At 42.9% G+C, this 6,422-nt stretch overlaps 1 pseudogene; it reads right to left on the bottom strand.

Annotated features, from left to right (window-relative positions):
* Positions 1–1,534: 1,534 nt before the first annotated feature.
* LOC128356962 (zinc finger BED domain-containing protein 4-like) lies at positions 1,535–5,651 on the bottom strand (annotated as a pseudogene).
* Between the last annotated feature and the right edge of the window lie 771 nt (positions 5,652–6,422).

A 6,422-nucleotide genomic window follows, 5' to 3' on the forward strand; every position in this document is an offset into this window, starting at 1 on the left:
CTCTCTGATTTCACCCAAAAGCGACAAAAAACGTTGCAAAATCCGTCCCCTGCTCAGCCATCGGATTTCTGTGTGCAGTAACAGGTCAACATATTCAGCTGACAGCTCCTCCAATAGCACCTTGAATGTCCGGTGCTGTTTCGCTTTGGAGCGGATGCCGTTTATGAACTTCACGACGGGAGTCATCACATGCTCAAAGCCGGTCACTTTTGCACATAACGCCTGCTGGTGAATGATGCAGTGGTAATGCAGAAATGGTGGGAAGTCTGTGTCACCTTTACAGTGTGCGATGAATCCTGCATGCCGGCCGGTCATAGCAGGAGCTCCGTCTGTAGTCACCGATACCAGCTTTTGCAGTGGTACTTTTTTCTCCGCAAAAAAACTCTTTACCGCGTTATAAATGTCAACTCCCCTCGTAGTTGTCTTCAGGGGCAGTAGTGTCAGGAATTCTTCTTTAGTGGAGAAATCATCAAATACCATCCGAATAAAGATCATTAGCTGTGCAGTACTGCTGTTGTCCACAGACTCGTCGCACTGGATGCTAAACCAGCTGCACCTTGCCAGATCCCGGTCCAGCTGCTCTGTCAAGTTCCCAGACATAGCAGACACTCTTCTAGCCATCGTGCTCGCCCCCAGCTGGACATCGGAGAGAGTGGAGAGGATATCAGTTCCATTCTTCTCATCTTTAAGCACAGTGTTCGCAATAATCATCATTGCTTCTTTGAGAACCTCCCCGTCTGAGAACGCCTTCTTCTTTTTTATCAAAAAATGTGTAGCTCTAAATGAGGCTTCGGTTGCTTTTTGAGAGTTTTTCACCGGCCTCGTAAAAAAAGACTGCTGTTTGCCCAAAGCTGCCTTTAACTCGCGGGCTTTTTCCGTCCGTAGTGCGCTGCCTGGTGGGTAGTTAGCATGGTAGCTTTTGTGACATGTACTGAAGTGTCTCTCCACGTTGTGCCACTTAGTCGTCGCCACAGTCGCACCGCAAATGAGACACACACATTTTTCGTTCACGTTAGTAAAAAAGAACTCTTCCTCCCATTCACTGTTAAAATGACAAGTTTTCTTCCTTTTTTCTGCCATGTTTTTGTGGGTAGAAAACCGTTCGTCTCCTCATCTCAGCGCTCACGAGCTCATCTCAGCAAAGCTGGTTTGTCATGCGCACTAGACTGACCTCCGACCCATACTACGTCAGAGTTCGTATATTAAACTTTTTTTATGATATACATTTTTTTTATGTATTCGTTTTTAAATTTACATCACTGTAAATGTAATTCAAAAAGAATAGCAACACAATTAAATAAAATTTTAGACAGAGCTAATTCGTGATTAGTGCTATTTTTAGAACTGGCCTATGGGCGACTGATGTGGTAGGTGCGGGCGACCTGGTGCCCGTGGGCACCGGGTTGGTGACCCCTGATCTAGCAGCATATATTTAACTTAACTGAAATAAATAAACAAATAAAATAACATAGCTACTTTTTTATAAAATAAATTAAAGTAAACACTGAACTGTAGTACTGAATTTGAGTCTCAGTTAGTAGTCCCAATCCAGTAGCACCAGATTGTAGTTCTGAAAGCAGAGCTGCTCAGCGTGCTCTCCTGTAAGACGGCTTCTGTTCCTCTCATGAATTTCAGAGACTTCACTGAAGACACGTTCACTCAGAACAGAAGAGGGTGGTGAGCTAAGAAACTTTCTTGCTTGTGTTGCAAGTAGCTTGAAGCGGCCTTTATTCTGTTTCCACCACTGGAGTGGATCCCCCTTACGCCTGTCAATCATTGGCTCCCTGAGTACAGTTGTAACTCATCCTCAAGGCAGGCCTCGGCCAACGGCTCACCAGTGTGGGGTCCTAGCAGAGAACTGAACATGCCATCAGTACAGCGAACGCAGGATGCCTCTTCTCTGCGTTGCCTTTTGGTGGTTCCCCTGTCACTTTCATGGGTTCCACTCTCTTCTGCAGTAGCCTGCTCTTCGTCACTTACCACTTCTGCAGCAGTCACCTCCATACTGGCTTCTTCTGTAGCAGCATGCTCTTCTTGACTGCTCTGTTTTGCCGCACTTTCCATATCCTCTCTCAGCCATTCTTTGGCCTTGGACAACGTAATGTCAGAGGAGAACGCATGATTCTTGTAGCGTGGATCTAGAAGACATGCCAGCACCACAGTTTTCATGTCTTCTAGTTTTGAGAAGCGTTTGATCAAGCTCTCCCTCATGGCTTGCCTGAGTGTTCCGATGCCTTGTGTTGAGGGCCCATCATCTTCAAGTAGCATCTTCAGCACGGCCAGACAGGGAATAATGCAGGATGCTGATGCACTGTTAGAGCTTACCTCCAGTGTCACTTCCTCTATTGGGATAAGAGTTTCGACCAAATTGGACACAATATCCCACTGATAAGCAGTAGGACATGCAAATCCTCCATGCGCACCAGCATAGATATTAAGAGCATGCTTTTGCTCCAGCGCTCTTTGCAGCATGTGGAGCGTTGAGTTGCATCTTGTTGGAACAGCCTGGATTAGGTTGTGTTGTGGCAGGCTAAGGTCCTTCTGAATGTCCTTCAAACGCTGCTTGGCAAGAATCGAGTGGTGGAAATTGGTGGCACACTTCTTGATGATTGCAATGATATCTGTAACTGCTCTTTGACTTGACAGACCATCATTCACCACGAGTTGCAAAGCGTGAGCTGTGCAGCTGAGATCTGGAAGTTCAGCGAGCCTCATTCCTTTCACCATATTTGCTCCACTATCTCGAAGCACAAGTGTAAAGCGGGCTTTACTTATGTTCCAATCCGGAAGCATGCCCAGGAATGTCTCTCTGATGTATTCCTCACTGTGGGATCCATTCATTACCTTAGTGTTCAAAACAACCTGCTTTCAGTTCCATTCATTGTCAATGAAGTGACATGTGAGGCTCATCAAAGACTCTGTGGATCCAGACCAGCAGTCCCTAGTGAAGGAGAGTGCATGGCCAGCAATCTCTGGTTGGATCAGGGCTTTTACCTTCTTAACAACCTTGTGGTGAACTTCTGGGAGCATTCCAGTGCGATAGTACTTCTCACTTTTCAGTGAGTATTGTGGTGCTGCTGCTCCCATGAGGCGCTTAAAGCCAATGTCAGAGACAACTGTGAATGGCTGGTTGTCAGTGATTATCATTTCTGTAATTAGTTTGTCAATTAGTTTAGATCGTTGATCTGAATTTGGCCACTTTCTTTGTCTTTGAAACAGGTCTTGTATTGTAGGCTGAGATAAGGTTGCTGTCCCTGCCTGAGATGAAGTTGTTCTCCCCAGCTGTGATTGTGAAGTTGCATACAAGTCACTGTGATGGATCCTAAGATGGGACCACAGGTTTGAAGTATTTAAAGTTTTTGCACTTGTTCCACCTCCCATGCTGACATTTTCTTTGCAGGTATTACACACTGCCTTTCCTACAGTTGGTTGTGTGAAATACTGCCATACAGCACTTTTCGCCCTCCTCTTTGATCCATCCATCTGTAATGAGGATTTAGAAAAAGAGAGACATACAGAAAGAGTGAGTTAAAAAGTTCAAATGTATATAATATATATATACTTAATTTATTATAACAAAACAGCTTTGCAAAGTCTCTAGTTGGTTTCAATTCTTTAAATACAGTAGTGGAAAGAAACATTTACTTAAGTACTGTACTAAAATATATTTTTTAAAGTACTTGTACTTTACTTTTCCATTTGATGTTACTTGTTATACTTACTTTCTACTCTTATGATATATGAATAACAGTTAATTAATGATGTCTTATGTTCTCTCACAGGTAAATCTGAGCCAGCCTGATTAAGTGCAAACAAATAAAGAGGATGGCAGAAACAGGAACCTTGGCTCAATTAATTTATTGATAGCTTTAGTAGTTACTTTTCAGATTTTTTATTTTTTACATCAAATAGCATAATTAGTTTATAAATAAAGATTATACTTTCAATGGTTACCAGACTTACTTTAATTAAAGTAATTACATTTATTTAATATACCAGTCACATTTCATTTGTTCAGCAAAATGAGTACTTTTACTTTAATGCCAAGTACATCATCATTATCAAGCTTACTGTTAACACTTAAACTGTTAATGAACTAGGCCTACATGAAATATATTGTTAAAGTCGACTCTACTTGTGAAATTCAACAGGTTCAGCTCTCTAAATCTGTAGGTTACTTGCTGTACCCATATGTTGCTATGTCTTATTTTTATTAAATAAAGGAGCTGCAGGTCATGTTCACTTGATCATTCTATTTTTTTTTTTGCCGTGGTGCTATTTATTTTTAGAATTTCGGCTATTTGCAAAATCGGGTCGCATTTGATGTGAATATAGGCAGGCAGGTAGGTCCAAATTTTGCTTCTGGGCATGCATGTCATTGAAACTGATCATAATAAGGTTGTGGTGTCTTTAAAACTTCACCATAGAGTATTTTTATTGCAACTTCGGCATTTTCTGTTGCCTTGCCTTCAAACAGCACACTGCTATTTCACGGAGCAGTCCTCTCCTCTCCTGTCCTCCTCTCCTCCTCCCCTCCTCCCCCTCTCCTCCTCCCCTCTCCTCTCCTCTCATCTCTGTGTCACTGCATCTAGAAGCTGCAGTGTTGACTGGCTGTCACTTGTGCTGTGCAGCCAGTCATTGGGCGCTGTAGGCGGGACATTGTTACACAGCCAAGAGTGGTGACTTCAGGCAGAGAGAGACGGCTGCATAAGAGCCAAAGGAGAGCGTTTTAAAATAAACTTATTTTATCGGTTATCGGTGGAAAAAACGGCCGATGCCGATTATCATACAAATGCCTTGCATTTGTTATCAATGAATATCAGCCGATATTCATTGATAACAAATTCAAAAGCTGAATTAACTAAATGGTGAGTAATTTTGTTAAATCCAGGACACACGGTCAATAGATGATAAATCATGTGCAGTACAATACAGAAATATGTTCAAGAGCAGCTGTTACAATACACTATCATAATTATTTTGTATTCAGTTATTGAAAGGGTGTTTTTGTTTGGCCTACCTTGTTAAGCAGGGCAGTAGCTTCAGCTGAAATACGTAAGAATATCCTCACATATCTTCATCACTCAGGAAAGGGAGAGTCTTCTCCATACGCTGTATGGAGGAGGTCCTCAAGATGTGTGTATCGCTTTTCAAAGTCATTCTTAAATGCCTTCTTCATCTCAGTGATGAGTGGTGTATCTTCATCCATTGACTCAAAGTGTGTTTTTAGCTTTGCTCTGAGGGGACCAATCATTGATAGTGTCGGCATCTCATCCTCACAAAGTATAGTTGTCACTACTTTCACAGGTGCCATAAACCGGACGATGTCTTCAGTATTGCAGATGTCCTTCTCACCCAGAGTATTCACCTCTTCTCCTTAAAAAATGTTCGAGTATGTCATGGGAGCTATTCCACCGCGTTGATACATCCTGGATTAGCTTGTGGGAAGGCAATGCTAGTTGCTGCTGTTTCTACTGTAGGATTTCAGCTCCTCTTCTGTTGCGATGCAAAAAACCAACCACCTTCCTCACTCTTCCCAGTAACCTCACAGCAGTGTCAGCGTGAAAGGCTTTCTGAGAGGCCAGGTTTAAGGTGTGAGCAAAGCACCCGAGGTGTCGTGTCATCTCTGCCTCAACTCTAGCTGCAATCATATTCCGAGCATTATCAGTAACTAGAGCTGGCTCTTTATGTGCAATGTTCCACTCAATACATGCTTCTTTTAATAAAGCACCTATGTTTTTCCTGTGTGTGACTCGTTGAATATCGTGGTTTGTAAAACATGACTCCTCAGCTCCCAGTCGGGAGAGATATGGTGCGCTGTGATTGTCACGTAGGAGTCAGTGGCACATGATGTCCAGGCATCGGTGGTAATTGCCACTTGTTCTGTTTTGGATAACTGTTCTTTGACTTCATCCTTAACTTTGTTGTACACTCTGGCAGGCACTTGTTAGTGAAATGCTGTCGAGTCGGTATGGTGTATCGGGGCTCTAATGTTTTTATCATGTCCCGAAAGCCATCATTCTTGACCACAGAGTATGGTCTCATGTCTTTAACAATGAACCGGGTTATTACCTTTGCTATCGCCGAGTTGTGAGTGAGTTTTGGCTGGAATAAGTCCTGTATTCCTGTTGGTATCTTTGTGCTAGCTGTGCTAGCCTCCTCCTCCTCGCCTGTTTCCCCGTGCCTTCTCACCAAGTGATTGTGGAGATTTGTCGTACTAGCGGAGTACTTTATCGCAGTTTTACAGTCTGTGCATATAGCAACGCTTTTATCCAGTACTCCATTCTTCAAATAAAATCAGAATTTCTTCCACATTTTAGACTTTAAACTTGCTGGAGCGTTGTGAATCCTGCCCGAGTCCGCCATTTTTAAACTTTCCCTCACAAACTCACAGCGCTATCTGACGTAACTGCGACAAGTCT

The sequence above is a fragment of the Scomber japonicus genome, chromosome 4 (genome assembly GCF_027409825.1).
Source record: "Scomber japonicus isolate fScoJap1 chromosome 4, fScoJap1.pri, whole genome shotgun sequence".
Lineage (NCBI taxonomy): Eukaryota > Metazoa > Chordata > Actinopteri > Scombriformes > Scombridae > Scomber > Scomber japonicus.